This window comes from Hipposideros armiger, unplaced genomic scaffold, assembly GCF_001890085.2.
Source record: "Hipposideros armiger isolate ML-2016 unplaced genomic scaffold, ASM189008v1 scaffold_55, whole genome shotgun sequence".
NCBI classification, from domain to species: domain Eukaryota; kingdom Metazoa; phylum Chordata; class Mammalia; order Chiroptera; family Hipposideridae; genus Hipposideros; species Hipposideros armiger.
The window spans coordinates 5,039,752-5,058,759 of NW_017731405.1; the positions used below are offsets into that span (position 1 = coordinate 5,039,752).

Sequence of the window (19,008 nt, forward strand, 5' to 3'; positions counted from 1 at the left end):
CCAGTTTCCCTAGGGAAGAACAGGTCACAAAATCAAAGGCCACTTTCTTTGAATTTCCTCTTCCTTCCGGTTTGACCTTCTGTGCCCATGGTGGTCTGGTCTATCCTGATAATGTACATATCATATATACCCAGACCCTCTGTAAGTCCTCTCAACTCTACCTCCAAACTATATTTCAAAATTTTCTTTATCTATTGCAATCTTTCATGTCCAGGTCACCATCATTGCCTGTGTGGATTATCTCAGTAGTCTCTTCTTGGTCTCCTTTATTCCATCTTGCCCGTTACAATCCACTTTCCATACATCAGCCTGAGGGATACCCTAACAACGTACATCAGATCACACCACCCCCCAGCTTAGCGCCTCCCATAGCTCCCCTTGCACTTGGAATAAAGTTCGCATCTGTTACCAGGGCTTGCAGGGCCCTGCATGACCTGGCCCTTGCCTGTTTCTCTGACCTCATCTCAGCAATTCACTTTGTCTTAGGTCCATGAGCAGCTTTTCTGTTTCTTGCCCATCCAAGCTACTTCACACCTGAGGGCCTCATCCCTTTCCTTGGAACAGGCATCTTGCTGCTGCAATTTGTACAGCTGGCTCTTACCTAGCCTTTGCATTCCGGTTAAAATACCTCACATTCAAGTGGCCTCGTTTGACCCCTTGGTAAAGCAACTCTCACCTCACTGACTCTCCGTTACATCAACCTATTCATTTTCTTTGTAGCACGTATTACACGATCTAATGTTCTTAGTGGCCTTCTTGTTCATTGTCTGTCATACTCCTAGAAAGCAAGCTCCACGAGGGCAGCGACTTTGCATTCCTATTCACTGTAGTAAATATTCAACTTAATAAATATGTGTTGAAAAAGCCAATGCATAAGTGAGGAATTATAGACTATCAGAGCTGGCAGGGACCTTCTTGCTGACAAGAAGCCCTCTGGGGACACTTGGAAGGTGTTGAGGAGAGAAGATAATGACGGTAATCTGACATGTATGTGCAGCACCTTGAGGGTGCGGAACCTTTTGAATTATTGTGCCTCCATGCAACAGATAGGGAGCAGTGAGATTCCTTAGGGTCACAGCAGGCAGGAGCCTGGAACCCAGAGAGCACCACTGTTCAACTTCTTGGCACACAGGCACCTGGCAGGGTGCTTTGGGACACATGTCCCTATGGTCGCCAGCAGCTGTGCAGCTTCCGTGTTTACCCAGCAGCAGGGGCTTCAGGTGGTCTGCATCGGGCCCTGTCACCTGAAGATATATATATATATATTCTCTTTAGAATTCACCAGGGAGGGAAGACACTTCAAGAAGCAATGGAGACACGCCGATGTGATGCAGAGGGAAGAGAGAATCAGGAAGGTAGATGGTAAATAAATAAATGGAAGCAGTTTTTAATTGAGCTGATGTCCTGGAGGTTTTTCCAGAGAGCAGTCAGAGCAGGGCCTGGTCTTTCTGCTCCCTGGGAGCCTCATGGTGCCTCTGTGGTGTCACTTGGTGCTGCCAGCACAGAGAGGTGTGCACGCTGAGATCTATCCTGTCACTGGATTGTGGCCTCCCGCATGGTCCTCTGTTTCCTCTGTCTTTGTGAAAAGATGGAGATAACAATGAAAGAGTTTAAGAAGAGACTGCTGTTGCAATTCTCCTGTTTCAAAAGAGTCCTAGTATTCAAGTGACTAACAATCCCAGTTTCCAAAAAGTATTCAGTTGAGCAAGAATATTACCACAGAAATTCCACTTGCATATACCTTTAATCATGTGGCAAATTACCTTATTAACCACCAGGGAGTCTAGTCTTATTATTTAATTAAACCATCTCTTTTCTTCTTATTAAAACCACATGGGCTTTAACTTCTGTGTGGTTTTAGATTCTTTTTCCCTTCTTTGGATGTCTTTGTAATAATAGCGGCATAAAAGAATTTCTGTTATTTTGTGTCGATGACTAAAGAGTAAGCAACATTAAAGAAAATGGGGGCGGGTGGGGGACATGGTGGAGATAGCCTGGATAGGCTCATGCTGGCCAGTGATGTAACAGCCACTTGGGTGGTATGAAAGTCTGAGATGTGTACCCGTCGCTTATTGCTTTCTCTCGCCAAAACATCTGGAATACAAAATCCTGTCATTAGGCAGCCCACATGTTAGAAAAACAAAAGGACAGGAAAAAAAAAAAAGAAAGAAAACCCAGACCCCCAAAATGGCTGGATAAAGCCTCATTATTGCTGGTAGGAAATTAGACATTTAAAGTTATACTTCAAAGCAACTATTTTTATTACAAGAGGCTCCACAGTTTGATTTATTGGGCAGCAAAACAAGATTGTGACAAATATTTCCACCTCAAAGAAAAGACCAATCAGGCCTCTAAGAGATCATATATTAAATAGTTTAAAAATAAAGTTTGTTGCTACAGTAGTTGTAATGATGAAAGTTGTATGGATCTCCTCATAGCCCCAGATACATGGCTGCTTTAGCACACATACCTAGGAGAAGAAATAATTTAATATTGTGGGAATTTTCTTCTTATCAAAGGAAAGTGCTAAAATTTTGTAAAACGATACAGCTGAGAGTCTTAGTAAGTCTGTGCTACCTGTCTTCAAAGGCCAGCACTAAGCAAGGCCTGTGTAAAATCTTGTGTTTCAGTGTGAGCTGTACCATTCAGGAGGGATGCTAAACATGGAGGATGGGTTCTGAGGAAACTGTAAAGATAATTAAAGAACAAGGCACAGGGTTGTGAGACAAAGCTGGAGGAATTTAGAATATTCAACCTTGTCAAATAGAAAACCAACCTAGAAGGTTAGGTTATTAACCACTTTAGGTCGAAGAGGCAGTAAATGTTGCTTTCAGTGATGACTACCTAGACCCATCTCCATCTGGACATGGTCTTTTTTCTATAACATGGACAATTCTGATCAGATTAACTCAGGAAGACTCTGTGAGAGTGTGTATTTTTCAATCTGGAAAATGAGTTTCTTAGGCAGGCTGTAAAGTTCTCTTCTCCGTAGGTCTCTAAATAAAGAAACACTTATCTTTCCAGGTGTGGGAACAGAATTTAGTGGAAAGAGCAGAGGCTGTGATGTGAGATTCATAGCGTGGGTTCTAGTCTCAGCTCTGGTACTAATGAACTCCATGACTTCCAGCCAAATTCACTTAACTTCTCTTGGCTTTGGCTTATCATCCACAAAATGGGACTGGATTAGATGATCTAAAAGACCTCATGCAACATATTTTGATTCTGGAAGGAGAACAGAATGACCGTAAGAGAGCAATAGGGTCCTTCTTCATTTTTTTATGAGTCCACTTGCTTGGGAGGGAAGTTTGAGTATATGTACATGTGTGTGTGTGTGTGTGTGTGTGTGTGTGGAGGGGAAGGGTAGGTGGGTGGCCATATTGGGGGGGGAAAGGGACTCATTGTACCACAAGTATGTTAATAAAACTGTAGGTTTAATTTTAAATTATGTGAATTACTTTAGTCTTTAAATGCCATGCAAAGGGATTCTAAAGGTGAATGCTTTATAAATTGAATAATTACTGCCACATGTATGTGTTTTGTAAGCACACATTATCATTTTTGGGGGGCCTGCTACAATTCTGAATGCCATGTTCAGCTCCATAAATGAGTTATATAGGAGTGAACTTCTAGGATAATCTAGCACTGAGTGCTTCCACAGTCTATGCTAACAACAGGGATAATGGAGCTTCAACAAAATGAGCCTGAAATGCTGCAGAATTCTGATGTACTTCATGAATCACCAAAAGATAAGTAACTCTTGCCCAGTATGTTTTTTAAAATTTGGTTTCAATGGTGATTTACTGAGTACCAAGTCTTTGAATAATTAGGAAGCCCTCAATACATTTTTATTGATGGATTGGACAGTATGTAAGATAAATGTGTATTAACTAGAAAATTGGACTTAATGGAAGATCCCAGTTCTCTCAAACTTTGTGCCCATGGCCCACCCTCTGTCGTTATTGTGGGAAACAAGGGCTAGCAAGGGGGAAAACATACTGGACACCATTGGCCATGCAAACAGCGCATCGTAAATCAAAACAGGTCTCCAAAATGAACCAAGCACGCCAAGGTCACAGAAAGTCTTCCAGAGATAGGGTCCTGGTGAGTGGGAAGAAAAGACAAAAGCTGACGAGGTGCTATCATGTCCTATAATGGCTGCCTCACATCCATCAACTGACAATTACTGGGCTTCTAACTCTGGACTTCAAAACATTTAGAAAATGTTCATAAACATGTTCAGAATCCCGTGGTGTAAGTAAAACATTTTTATAAGATTATAAAATAAAGAAAACTGGCACACGTTTTGTTTGAACAAGTGTGCTAGCTATTCCTTTTCCTAAGGTGGGGGACTCTTAAACAAGTCTTAGTAATTGCTCTTAGGGAATTTGGCCTCTTAATTTCTGAAAACACAATAAAATACATGCAAATCTCTAAACTGTGTGATGACAGACCCTAAACCTCCGACATATGTGGAGATAATTTGAAGGAAAGATGGCTCTGCTCAGGCTACAGTTTGAGAAACAGAATTAAAAAGGAGACAATGGGATTCTTGCTTTGATCTTTGCTTATGTGGAAATGGGCGGATTTTGGAGGGTTTCTTTATTTGAAGAACCGCCACAGGCTTCTCTAGGAAGTAAGTAGGCCAAACCCTTAATAAACTAGTTGTTTCCAGAAGAATAGAGCATAAAATGTCATTGTTGTGGCAAATTCATATTAATTGCCACTATTAACTGTTAAAAACTTAAAAGGAAAGAAAGGGTGGGAAACACAATTCCTTTTTTGTGACTAGATACAATAGAAATTATACATAATTTCCCCCTTCTTCTTTTTAAGGAATTTCCTAAAGCCTCAGGAAACCCCATCTCTCTTGGGATTTGAGCATGGGTTGGAAAAGACAGAAAGAATTATTACTTGAGGAAGTTGTGGCTGGAGACCCTCATTTTCTTCCTCTGGTTTTTGTTTACTAGTTTCAAAGGCATTCCTTTTAGTGAGGACATCAGCTGGAGTAAACAGTCTTGAAAATGAGAAATTGGAGCTCTTCTCAGGGGGTTTGGGAGAATGGGTGTTTTCTCTTCCAGAAAAGAGAATAGGAGATTTATTTAAGTAGTAAGCAGTGTCTCTCTAATAAGAGGTAGCCATGGAACTGGTCTCCATGTTTCCAGTTTATGACCAAATATGGGGAGGGGCAATGAGATCAAAGTTGCTTTAGGGCAAAATTGCTGACATTCCTGAAATAGCCCCAGATTCCTCACATCCCAATAAGTGAGAATCAAGTTCACTGACTTGTGAAGAGGACCCACTACAGCCTTCAATTCTTTTGTTACCTTGACTTTTAGCTCATTGTCTTGTCTGAACTCCTCTTAAACTGAAGAGTAATAATGATTGCTGATTTGACCATTGTTCTTCTGCACATAAAAATGTCCGGGGTCAAGATCTGTACCTAGAGAGAATCCAATGCTCAAGGAAAAACTTAAAGAAGGCCTACTCACATGGTTAATATTTAATCATGTAAAGACAGCATGTAAAAGTAATCTGAAAGAAAAATCAAAGGAACTGAGAATCTCAATTGCCCTGTTAAATTTTGAGGGGCTCCAGAGATGACAACTGTTAAGATGAAAAAAACAGAAAGCTCATTTAAATTGGAGTTGGGAGGTACTGTAGAGGGAGCTCTCATGCCCTCAGTTACCACTCATCAGTTATTCCAAACAAGAAGAGACGTACTTTCCATCTCCAACAAGAAGAGGGCTTTCTGTTCTATTGCTTCAGCAGGAAGAAGGAGGATCTTCTCACCCAGCAACCACTTAGCCAATGAAAGACTGTGAAAACTCAGGCAATGAAAAGCCACTAGCCTATGAACTCCAAGTTTCCTCCAATAGATCCTTAGTTTATAACAGCCCCTCTGAACTTCCCCTTTATTCTATAAAAAAAGGTTCCTCTCTTCTGTTCTCTGGGCTTGCCCTTGGTTCACCATTAGACAGTATGTCCCAAATGACAATTCTTTATTGCTCCTGAATAAACCCACTTTGCTGGAGAAATAGCCGACTATTTGTTTAAAGTTAACACAACACATACACATAATCTAAAAACCTAGGACCTTCTCAGGGTTCTGGTGACAGGATGTGTTACCTAGCAGTGATAAGCATCAATTTGGAATCCAAAGTCCCTTTTCTAATCCATCAAGAGCTCTAATAGTCCATGATAATATTGATGGAAAAGTTCCATTTTATGTATTCTAACTTTCAAGAAAGATGTAACGGGATGGAAAATAAACAAAAAATTCAGAGTCACTCAAAATATTAAAAGTAAAATTATTTAAAGACAAATGTTAGCTTTTTAAAAACAGCACAAAAAATATTAGTAAGTTATCACTCTTACATTGGAAAGTGATTGTTATAAGCCTGTGTGTGTGTGTGTGTGTGTGTGTTATATTTAATTACTTTCGGTAAATATCTAGGAATGGGATGTGTATGTGTATTAGATGTTGCCAAACTGTTTTCCAAAATTCCTCTATCATTTTACATTCCCAAAAGCAATATATGAGAACTCCAGTTGTTCCACATCTTTGACAGCACTTGTTATTTTTATAATAATTTCATCCTTTCTAGTAGATGTATAGTGGTGACTTATCATTAGTTTTAATTTGGACTTCCTTAGTGACTAAATAACATTGAGCATCTTTGTTGTACTTATTTGCTGTTTCCAGATCTTTGGGAAATTGTGCAACGTTTTATTTATTTTATTACCCACTTATCTTATTGGGTCATTTGTTGTCTTCTTATTGAGTTCCAAGAGTCTTTTGCGAGATATATGTTTTGCAAATATTTTCTGCCAGCCTGTAGCTTGCCCATTCATTTTCTTAAGTGTCTTAGTTAAGAGCAAGTTTTAAATCTTGATGAAGTACAATTTATCAATTAGCTCTTTTATGTTTTTGATGTTTTGTTTAAGAAATCTTTCCCTAACCCAAGGTCATAAAGATTTTTTCCTATATTTTCTTCTAGAAGTGTTATTGTTTTAGCTCTTATATGATCCATTTAAAGTAAACTTTTGTATATCATGAAATAAGGACTGAGACTTTTTGTTTGTTTTTGTTTTTTTCATATAACTATCCTATTGTTCCAACATTTGTTGAAAAGACTATGCTTTTTTCTTATTACACTGTTGTCAAATTCAATCTAGGGCCGGCCAGGTGGCGTGTTGGTTAAGAGGGTCCCTCCAGAGGGCCCCAGTTTGGATCCCACATATGAAGGCCAGTGACACTGCCCTCTACAGCTAAGATGCTGAACAACAGCTCAACCTGGAACTGGGCTGCTGTGAGTCTCCGGTGACGACATAGGCTGCAGCCCCTGCTGCAGTGGGTTGCCATAGGCTACCATGTGTAGCCAGCAGCCAGCGTGAGCGGCCAACAGCCGCAGTAAGCGGCCGCCCAGAAGCCGGTGACTGATCTGCCTCACCTGGGAAGAGCACAATGATGGTGCCAACTTGGTCCAGTGAAGCAACGTCCTCCACAACTAGACTGAAGACCAAAACGACAGCAACTTGTCTGTCCCCCTTCCCCCAATTCCCCAGCGCTGTTCCCATCCCCCAATTCCCCAATTAAAAAAAAAATTCAATCTAAATCTCAGTAGGCTTTTTAACAGAAACTGACTAGCTGATCAAAAATTTATATGGAAATGCAAGTAACTTAGAATAGCCCAAACAATTATGGGAAAAGACTTAATAATTTTTGATATCTTATTTTACCATATTTTAAGACTTATAATAAAGCTATGGTAAACCAGACAGGAAGGTATTAGCATAAATAAAAACATATAGAAAAATAGAACAGAATAAAACCCAGAAAGAAACTCACACATTTATGATCAATTGGTTTTTAATTATTTAAAAAATACTTAAAACAATTTTGATTTATTTTCTATAAGTGAAAGCACAATGATATCAATAATCCCAAGTTTATTCTTCCCACTTGCTTATGAACAGTCTCCAGCCTTCCAACTTTGCACAGTCCCCTTAAAGTGTCTTCTTTCTAGATATTTCTCGGGTTTTCTAACAAGGCGCTCCCATTTCTTGAGAACAGCACATGAACCATAGTTTGTCCCTCAGTATGTGCCATGAACTCCCTTTCTGCCTCAGCTGTACCTTCAGCCCACTGTCCTACCCCTTGCCCCGCTGGTGCCATGTATAAATTGCCCATGTTCGTTTGGAGTGCTGTTTTCCTGCCTCCAATGTTGCTGTCAGTTTTCAAGGTGTCAAGGTGGTCAGGTCTCATGTAACTATGGAGTGACTGGCTTTTCTCTCAACTCAAGGACTCTTAGGCCTTAAACAGTTGTTGTACAGAGCCTTCACAAAGTGTCTCAGAAATCCAGCTTCTTCAATCACTGTTCTAGCCCCACTCAACACCAGCCTGAGAAGAGGGATGGAGAACAGAGCATAGTCTGTCCCCCATGCGACCTGTCTCTCCATGGTCTCTCAGGGATGGAGGTGTCGAAAACCTCAAATAAATGTACAACCGCTCTCAACTTCCTTCCTTTACTTTCAGCCTTTAAAGCAAAATATTCCATGTCTATCAAATCAAGGCAAACAAATGCTAAAAATAATAATGATCATTATTAACATTAATGGAGTATTTCTTAATAATAGTTATTCCAGCCTACCAGTTCTGAATATTAATTGGCCATTTTGGGTGCAAATGGAGTTCTTTGCTTATCATCTTACAGCCATGAAAACTGAGAAAGGAAGTGATTTTATCTGTGGTCATGTAACAAGGAAGTGGTTGCTGGACTCAGATACTGTGACCCTGAAGTCATCATTATACAAACTCCAATAATAATCACTATACACTGATTCAGTGTTTACCCATTTAGTCAGTGGAGAAATCTCTTTGGGGAGGCATTCTTTAGTCCATTTTGGTATTTGAACAAAACAAATGATCGGCTCAATCCAAATGGCCGCAGTAGTGACCCTCCATGGATGCTGTGTTAGAAGAGAAATGTCACAATGTTTCTAGAGAGCATTTCTTACTAGTAATTTAATGGCTTTGAGGCAATATTTTAGCAAAAAAGACTGTCAGGGAAAACTGGGAGAGTTCTCAAAAGATATTTCTGGGAAGTCACTTGAAAGGTTAATGAAAATATGTGTATTTAGTTTTGTCAAAAAGATCCTGATGTGTGCAGTAGGGGGTATGCAATCCATCAAATCAAAACATAATCAAAGGCATAGTATGAAGAAATATAATTATAACTTATACTTACTTAGTCTTAGAGTCCAGACCTCACTCTTGCAACCTCCCACTTCAAACTCAAATGAAAACAAAAGCAAATCTGCTGTATTTCAGAGAAAGCAGCATTGGGTTTATGAGTGAGAAAGTTGATGGAGGTGGGGTAAGTCTATGGGGAAGACTTAATTGTAGGACCGAAGACTCCGCTGAATAAACCACTCCAAACATTATAGAATCCAGACCCAGCCCTGTTAGCATAATGGTCCTTCTGATTTCCAGAAACATAATAATCCATCAGGGGAGAAAAGGTTGTTTCACTCACTAAAGCTATACTCCTTATTGATTACAGTTCAATGGCATTCCCATATATCTGGAGACAGATGACAATTTTATTCTCTCTCCTTTAATAAATATTATACTCTTAAGAGAATAAACCTCCAGAGACTGACTCTCAGGAAGTCTACTTTTAACCCAGATTGTCTTTCTATTCTGGTAAAGATACGAGGGCTGTAAAAGGTATGATATTTCACAGCCCAGGAGCCAGGTACAAAACAAATCAAGGTCTTGGAAACAAGCCCCGGGAACAAGGGAAAGGAGTTGCGGGCAGTAAGAGAGATCATACCTCACTGACATCACACATTAGGGTCACTTGGAGGACAGACCTGCAGAGTTGTCCTAATACCTATTACCATTGTGCCTGCTGGACCCTCCTTACTTCATCTGCAATCCTAGTAGGTCCTCGGCATTCCCCCTGAGGAAGGTCAAGGTGATTTTGACACCAAAAGACCCGTATCCTATGTTGTGAAAGTAAAAGGGCCACAGAGTGTCCACTGAGTGTCTAGTAGAGAACGTGTCTCAGGTGGAGAATTGTGCCCTGGGAACCATGAGAGCCAGGAAACCATGGCACCTGGGGCTGCAAACATCAGAGAAGGACCCTGAACACACCAGCTGCGACTCTAGTTTCCACTTCTAGGGCTTTCAGGTGCACAAACAGTTTTTGGGCCAAACAGGAACTCAGCGTGTAGCTGGACAGTCAACAGTGCTTTCATGGTGTATGTGTGATTGCAGTGGTCAGATACTAGGGGCAGAGGCAGGTTCTAGCTAGTACTGTTACTTCTACAAGTAACAGAGAAGGCAGATACTGACTCCTCTAGGGCCTAAAGTACCTTCCTGGTGGCTTCCAACTAAGACTGACTGCGTTCCTTTGGCTTCCCTGTCAGTGAGTTTTACTTGGCTGGCCCAGCAGAGATTTCTGCTGTGACTTTTCCAGAAATGACTAAGAATATTAGAGAGGCTATGATTACTAAGAAAAACTTAAAAGAAGGTTTTCTAAGTCAATCTTCTCTCCCTGCCCAGGTACCCCCATACCTACCCCACTTCAACACACACACACACACACACACACACACACACACACCTCAAAAACCCATACACGGAGTTTACCAGTTAGGAAGGACATGGAAAACCTTCTTGAAGCCAATTCTGTTTGGGAGGATTGTCATCTATATTCCTCACACCCAAGCTCTTCTCCTTCCCCAAGTGTTGCTTTGATGAATTTTAAATATGGCACCAGGATATTATCTCAGAACTTTTAAGAGACCAGATTGTTTGAATAAGGGCTAAGAAAAAAAGAAAAGGGAAGGACTGAAAAGGGTGCTGAGGAAATCCCTGACCCATGCAGTCAGAGCGGGCTAGGCTGCAATTTTCTCCTCTCAAGTATGCAACACTAATTGCCTCCACCCAAAGTAATTTTCTAAACAGCAAATTAAGAAGCTTACAAAGAAATAACCCTCAGTCACTGTGGATTAGTAGATGAGCAACTTTGTAGTGTAAGATCCTGACAGAGCTAAATGTGAGAGCTGGAGGCGGAGCCCGTGTTTTCTCTGAAATGACAGTAGCCCCTCCACCTGCACTGAAAAGGAGCAACTTGGGGATCTTATGCGAGCTTCACTAAGGAGGAGATCTGTGTAAGTCAGAGGATTTTTCAGCCAGCTCCATCAATGCCACTTGAAGAGCACCAAGGGTTGTTCCTTAAAGACATTGTCATCCAGCAGATTTAGGTCGACTGCATTTAAATGGAAAGTTGGGGGGATTTTACCATTGATCTTAAAAGAGTCAAACATGTTCTTATAAAATCATTCTTCCTCATCCTGATGCAGTGCAGTAAAGATGGAGGGAGAAATGTCCTGCAAGGACTATCTCCCTGGGTGAATTTCCTTGTGCCTTTTGAGCCTGCCTTACCTGGTGCATCCCTGTTTTCTTGTTTCCATATGCATAGTCCTAATAATAAAGGCTAACATTTATTGAATGCTCATGTTGTGGTAGATTCTGTTTGGGCCTCACATTTACTTTTTATAAGCTTTACAACCACCTTCACAACCACTCCATGTAGTGAGTACTATGGTTATACTCATTTTACAGATGGGAAAACTAAGTTATAGAGATGTTAAGTAACCCAGCCAAGGGTTCATAGCTACTAAAAGAGACAGAGAAGAGATTTAACCAGGGCTTAAGGTCTTGACCAAGTGTGTGATTTTTATAGCCATGTCTCTGACCTTCCAGCATTCTCGTCTGCTCCCATGGAATCAGGTTGCTCTCTGTATGAACACACAAGGTTGACCTTTCTGAACTTCCTTTCTCCATGTTCTGTCTTGTGGCTGCCCAGGCTGAGCTGAAATTCACTCATCTAAAGCCTGATATCACTTTTCCCCTTAAACTTGTTTCCTATCTTTACAATTTTTATTGTGTTATTTTAAAAATGAGGCTATATGATTAATAACAAAAGCTAGCACTTGTTAGTGTATGCCAGGCACTGTTCTAAGCACTATATATCTATTAACTCATTCCATTCTCAGTAACAATCTCAAGAAGTAGGTGTTATTATTAATCCTGTTTTAGAAGAGGAAACAGAGATTATAGCTAATAGGTTTAAAAGCCAGGTTTTAGACTCAAGCATTTTTGACTCCATTGCCCATGCCCTAAATACTGAGCCTTACTGCCTTTCTGCCATTTAACATCAGACTCTCATTCGTCTAGCCTTCCGTGCTCAAAACCCTGGTGTCAGACACTGATTCTTCCTTTTTCTCTCTCACCAGGCATCAAATCCTTTTCTTCTCCCTCATACCTTCCTGCACACACTCCATCTATTTCATTCCACCCTCTCAGTCCCCATGAGTAACAGATCCTCATTAGTCTTTGCTAAGTCTGTCGAGGCCACCTCCTAACTGGTGGTCCCACTCCACGCCAGCTCCAATGCTGCTAGCACCTCAGTTGTCCTTCCTTGGTATACATCTTATCCTTCCTCAAAAATTCTAAATATTTTGATTGCCAAGTGAAGTTCAGATTTTTTATTTAGGTCTCCACAATCTACAAAAAGGGTCAACAAGCCATGCATGGCCTGTAGGCCCTATCTGGCTCACTCCCTCTTCTTGTTTACCTCATGAGATAAAAATAGTTTTGATAATTTTTAATCGTTGGAAAAAAATAAACAGAAGAGTAATATTTTGTGACAATGCAAAAATGATATAAAATTCAAATTTCAGTGTCCCCAAATAAAGTTTTACTGGCACATATCCCTTTTCATGTTTTACTCTTTGCCTGTGGCCTGCAGCAGAGACCATAAGACCTACAAAGTCTCAGGCTACTCTCTGGCTGGCCCTTTTCAGAAAGCTTTGCTGATCTCTGATATAAACCATACTTTTCTACCCAGCCTCCTCTGTCTAGACAAACTGGTGTTGTTATCTGTCCTTAAAGACATATCAGGTGCTTTTCTGTCTTAGGACTTTTCTTTTTTGTACTTCTCATTCTTTGGCTTAGATCAGGAATCAGCAAAATTTTTCTGTAGACGTGCAGATGGCAAATCCAACTGGAACTCTTATGCTCTGCTAACTGGAGTATAAACTGGCACAAATACTCTATACACTCCCTAGCAATACCCCAGAGAACTGAATATAAACCTACCTATGTAATAAAAATTACACTTCTAGGTATATACCCAACAGAAATTCTTACACATGTGCACCAAACAATATGTCCACAAATGTTCACTGCAGCATTATTCATAAGAACCCCAAATTAGAAAAGACCTAAAATGCCAACAGTAAACATGTAAATATACTCTGGTGCATTTATTTAAGGAATGCTATACCACCGTTAAAAAGAGCAAACTATTGGGGCAGCCAGTTAGCTCAGTTCATTAGAACGCAGTGCTCATGACACCAAGGTTGCCGGTTTAATCCCTCCATGGCCCATTGAGCTGCACCCTCCACAACTAGATTGTGACAACTACTTGACCTGGAGCTCATGGGTCCTGGAAAAAACACCCTCCACAACTAGATTGAAACAACTACTTGACTTGGAGCTGCCTGGAAAAGCATACTGCTCCCCAATAAAATTTTAAAAAATATATATACATATGTATATGTATATGTATACATATTTTTTTTTAAAAAGAGCGAATTACTGTTGCATACATTGATGTATGTAAACCCCACGCACATAATATTGAATAAAAAACCCGACTCAAAAGTATACAGCTTATATGATTGAATTTATTATAAAGCTCAAAATTATGTGGAACAATCCACGATGTTAGAAGTTTGGTCAGTGGCATCATAGCTTGGGTTCCCCAGGAAGCAGAGATGTGTGTGCAGGAAGCTTGCTGGGGAGTGCTCTGGGGGTCAACACGTGTGAAGAAATGAAGGCAGCTGGAAAGGGCAGAAGGATAAGGTGAGCTGTGATGAAGTCACAACAAAGGCTTCCGCTAACTGAAGGCGAGCTCTGCAGCTGCTCCGGCCCTTCAGGGTTGTACTGAATTGGAATGAAGGGTCAGACCTTTTCTATTCCTTCGTCCACCAGTCACTGGATAAGGGACGCCCTCAGGAGGGCGTGGGAACGAGGGTAATGCACCCCTCATCCTGATGAAGTCGCGGAGGGAGACTAGGAGAGTTGTCGGCTACCGGCACTCCCAGTAGTTGGGGAGAATGAATGTTCCAGACCTGGAGAGGTTCTGAGTGACACTTGCCAGCATCTGCTACTGGTGGTTACCTCTCAGTAAGCGGGCTGGGGACTTCTAGGATACTGGTGATGTTCAGTTTATCCAAATGGTGGCTATAAGAGTGTATTCACTCTGTAAACATTTATAGTCATGCTTTTTTGTTCATATTTATGTATTACATTCTATATCAATAGAAAAGCTTAAGAATGTAAGGGGACAGTGAGCACGAGTGTCAAAAGCTGAAGAGACGTCAAGAAGGATCAGGACTGTAAAATGCTCTTGGTTCTGTAACGTGGGGGTCACTGCTAACCTGGATGACAGCTGTTTCAGGGTGTCAGTCAGGTTGGAAGGGCCTAAGGCATGAGTGAGAAGGGCAGGAATAAAGAGAGTGCATGTGGGTGACCCTCGTGAGATGTTAGTCTGAAAACGGTGGTAGTTGGAGGGACGAGAAGGAGCTCAGTGAGGATTTTGTTTTCAATGGAAAAGACTTAAGCCTCTTAAAGATCTGATGGAGAGTATCCAGTGAGAGGAACTGGTTGTATGTATCGGAAAGAGAAGGGAGAGTTCATTGGGTGTGGTTCCTAAGGATGTGAAGGGAAATGGGGTTCAAAGCCTTACATACAAGGAGGGCATTTCTAACTTGCACCCACTTTCATTCCACTCATCTCATCCTTAGCGCATGATACCTCATGTTGTTATGTCTCTATTTACATGTACTATTTCAGTTTGTCAATAAATTCCTCTTGAGAACCATAACTATGAGCCCTAGAATACCCACTGATTGCTTAGCAGAATGCTTTGCACACTGTAGATATTCAGTAAGGGTGCTATGTTAGTAAAGGACGGCAGTGATGATAGAAGTAAGGATAAAAGGGAGTGTATCCGTTTGTTCAGATCTGATAGGGAGCTTAAAGCAAAACAGATTAAAGAGAATTCCCTTTGAATAAACTCTGACGCTTCCCAATGTTTGCTTTTATTTGTATAGTGTATGCATCTGAAGATGGAATGGACAGGTCAAGGCAGTGACCAAAGGGAGACATCCCAGGTGACACAAAGAAGAGAAGATGGAATTCTCTGCATTTGATTCCTTATCAGGACTATGACACAGCCCTTTCTTGCTCTTCAAAGAGCTTTTACAATTTGGAGGGAAGTTCGGAGAGTTAAGCCACTTGTCTAAGGTCACATAGCTGTGGGCAGAAGCGTGCCTAATGTCCAGGCCTCTTTCCCCAGCAGCCCTGGAGCTTGCCTGCCCACACTGACCCTGTGTTCCAGATGGACCACACATGCCGGGCTGGGAACGTGCCAGGCTGGGAAATCGGAAATGTGTGTTTGATCAGTGAAGGTGAGGGCTTCGTCCTTGGTGAAAACCCGCTTTCCCCTTGGACTTGTGTCTCCAGACATATTTGTATTATGATGACAATTAATAGTTACACAAAGCCTTTCAACCTCAAAGACCGCAAACTCCTTTTAGATTGTAAATATAGCAGTGCCTTCTGTGTGGCTGCTTGAGCCATTCTGCAGGCCCAGGCATCATGGAGGTGGCTAGATGTTGGACATCCATCGCTGGAGTGTGCATAGAAAATCCAAAGTGGAGAAAGAAAAATCTCTCGGTGAAATCTTAAACGACTAAAGTCTGGACTTATTGTCAGAGACATTCAGATCATAACACTTCCAGCAACAATATTCTACACAGTTTGATTACAGATTGCGGTTAATTTTCTCCTCGCCTTTTCTTTATGTCAGCAATATTACAATTCAATGAAAAATGAGAGGGGCCTGCTTTGCATTTTCTCTGGGTCTGACTCTAACAGCATCTCTCTTCTTTAACCCTTTCTTTCCTACTAACTTGGCGCTCTCTGGCTTTTTCATTTTGAAATGCAGTCAAGGTGATTTATGGGGAGGGCACAATAGCCTCGGACAGCATGCTACTTCCTGTAGCAGATGCTGTGATGCCCCACTCCATGTCCCCTACACTCGCTTCTAAGCTCACCACACTGACTTCCAAGCTCACCGGTAGCCGAAGTGGAATGTTTCCTGCACATGGATACCTTCCCACCTCAAGCATCTAGACCCTCTCTTTTTCTCAGCTTCTTTCTGCCTGATGGCTTCCTGTGGCACCAAGGGTGCTTCTCAGCCCTCCCGGAACTGTACAGAATTCTTATGGATTTAATATTCCCCGGGGGAAATCTTCAACAATGAGCCAATGGAGTCCAAGGATAAGTACCCCAGGCTCCCTGACTCTGCTGGGATCATTCTGGGATGCATTCTAAACGTTTCTCAGTGGATTCTCGTGGGATTGAGCCCCAGTTTCAGTTTGCCTATGGAAGTGACCTGTGGCTTTTCTCTCTCTCCTCTGCATTTCCCCACCCCCTCAGGTGTATTTCCTGGTCTCACCTCCTGATTAGTTTCCTTCTCACAGGTCCTCTCCTCAGTGTCTGCTTTTGTGTGATTCCCACACAAAGACACTTCCTGAGATAATGTTTTCCAAATTGTCTGTCATGGATTCAATTTAGTGAATCCAACCAAACACTAGGAAACACCATTGCACATCACAGTTACTAAGTGTAAGTATTCTATAATGAACACTTGGATTCAGCTCCATATAGGAATGTGTACTGGGTTATGATAAAAAATGTATTTCTTCCTATGAGCCGTGGTCAACATAATTTCTAAGTGCTCTTGACAGTCTACTTGTTAATAGCCAATATAATTTTAATATGGGAATGGGATCAGAGAGAAGAAAGCAGCAGTATCTGATTTTGGAGGTTGCATTTCCCATAGGATAACAGAATGCAAAGAGCCTATCTGCCATCCTTAGCTTTCTAACAAACCTGCTGTATGATGCGTGGCAGGTCCTGTATCCCTGCCCACCCTTTTTCACATTTCTAAAGTGAGGGGCTTGTAGGCGAGCAAAAAGGATCCTTTCCTCCCCCTTTCCACCTTAGTTTCAGTGGTTGAAACTCCGCATATAGATTCGCAGGAGAAAAACAACCAGAAGTTTATTAACACGTGCGTCAGAGTATACACATGGGAGAGCTCAGTGATAGCAGCTCAAAGGTACTTGGGCTTTTATAGCATCTTTGTAGAGAAGTGACAAGACCAACGAAGAGGGCTTTGGGCTTTTAGGTACAGCAAACTATGGGAAGGTAAATATATGAGGGAAACTAATGGAAGACAAAGGTTGTTTTAGTGCGGTTTGTTATACAGCTGCCTCTGGTCCATCTCTGGGCTGATAAGCGGCTGGTGTTTAACAACTGTCCTACTCTTCCTGATAGAGAGGGGGGAAGGTGAGAATTTTTCTTGCGTCTGCTTCTATTCAGTTGCCTTCAGATCAAAATAATCCTTAAGCCAGAGTGGCATATTCTGGGGTGATGTGCTCTGAACCCCTTCAGGCTCAATGTTGGGTTGATTTTGGTGTTCTCATTGGCTCTAACACTTGGTGTCCAGTCCATTCCTGAAGCGTTGGCAGATGTGCATACCCGCGTGGGTTGATGTGTTTAAATCCTAGCTTCTAGAGTGGTTCAGCGTGCAGGGAACCTCCCCAATGGGCACAGAGGGAGAGCAGGCCAGACGCCCCTCACGTGGGAGTGCTCATTCTTGCTGCAGCACGGGGACGGAGGGGGGAGGGTACGGGGAGGGGGCAATGTCAGACAAGGAGGCTCACAGGCAAACTGCACAGCACACAGGGCTAGGGAGTGGCTCCCAGAGGGCAGAGGGCGGTAGGGAGTAGAGGTTGAGGGGGGCAGCAAGTGTCACCAAGAGGGTACTAGTGGGCAGTGCAGGGGACCATGGACTTGTTCTTCTCTCCCCTTGACAAAAGTAGAGCTGCTTTGGAAGGAACTGGGCAGGGTGGAGGGCAGTGCCTGGGATAACACAGAGGATGTGGGTACTTGGGTGCCAAAGGCAATTTTTATTCCCCCAAATCACAATGCTTCCTGAGGTTAGAGTCTTGATGAATTTTTTTTCCTTTCTTTCTTTTTTTTTCTTTTATTAATTGGGGTGACAATGGTTAGTAAAATTACATAGGCTTCAAGTGTACAATTCCGTAATACATTATCTATATATGACATTGTGTGCTCACCATCCAGAGTCAGTTAGTTCTCTTTCCATCACCTTATATTTGACCCCCCCTTTCCTCTTTTCTTCCATCTCCCTCCCCCCTTATGCTCTGGGAACCACTAAATTGTTGGATTTTTTTTCCCACCATTGCCCCAACCCCTCACCCTGTTTCTAGCACTGGGTTTATTAGCACATGGTAAGAGTTCAGTACATATATGTTATATGAATATTTGAAAGAATACATATTACATACACACACACACACACACACACACACACACACACACACACACACCTCTGACTCTGGCACCCTCCTTTCCACACATCTTTTCATTGAGGGTTTTTCCCTCTCTGTTCTTGCCCTTCTCTCCTCATTAGTCAACACCTCCGATATCTCTTTTACTTTCCCTTGTCTACACTGTGATCCCAGCAGGTAGGGAGGCCTCTTAGCTTGGCACAATATTGTGATTTGCTCTCGTGTTTCTGTCTTTCATTATTCATTCACATAATAGTCAATCCCTTTTTTCTACTAAGTGACTGTAAGGGGAAAAAAAAAAAGAAAAAGACAGCATTCAAATCCTTTATGACGGGACAGAAAATATGGTTCAAATAAGAAGAATCCGAGGCCAAAAAAGCCCCCACAGAAATGGATGTGCCACATCAAGATAACCCTGTGAAAAAATTTAAAAAGATAATAAGAGGGTAATAATAGTAGTTAATACTTACTGAGTGATTACTA

At 41.7% G+C, this 19,008-nt stretch overlaps 1 long non-coding RNA gene across 2 annotated transcripts in view; it reads left to right on the forward strand.

Annotated features, from left to right (window-relative positions):
- Positions 1–15,259: 15,259 nt before the first annotated feature.
- Positions 15,260–19,008, forward strand: part of LOC109381886 (uncharacterized) — a 37,146-nt gene continuing 33,397 nt past the window's right edge. For both annotated transcript variants that reach the window (XR_002123837.1, XR_002123836.1), the window contains exon 1: positions 15,260–15,552. This is a non-coding gene — a long non-coding RNA (uncharacterized LOC109381886). The remainder of the gene's footprint in view (positions 15,553–19,008) is intronic.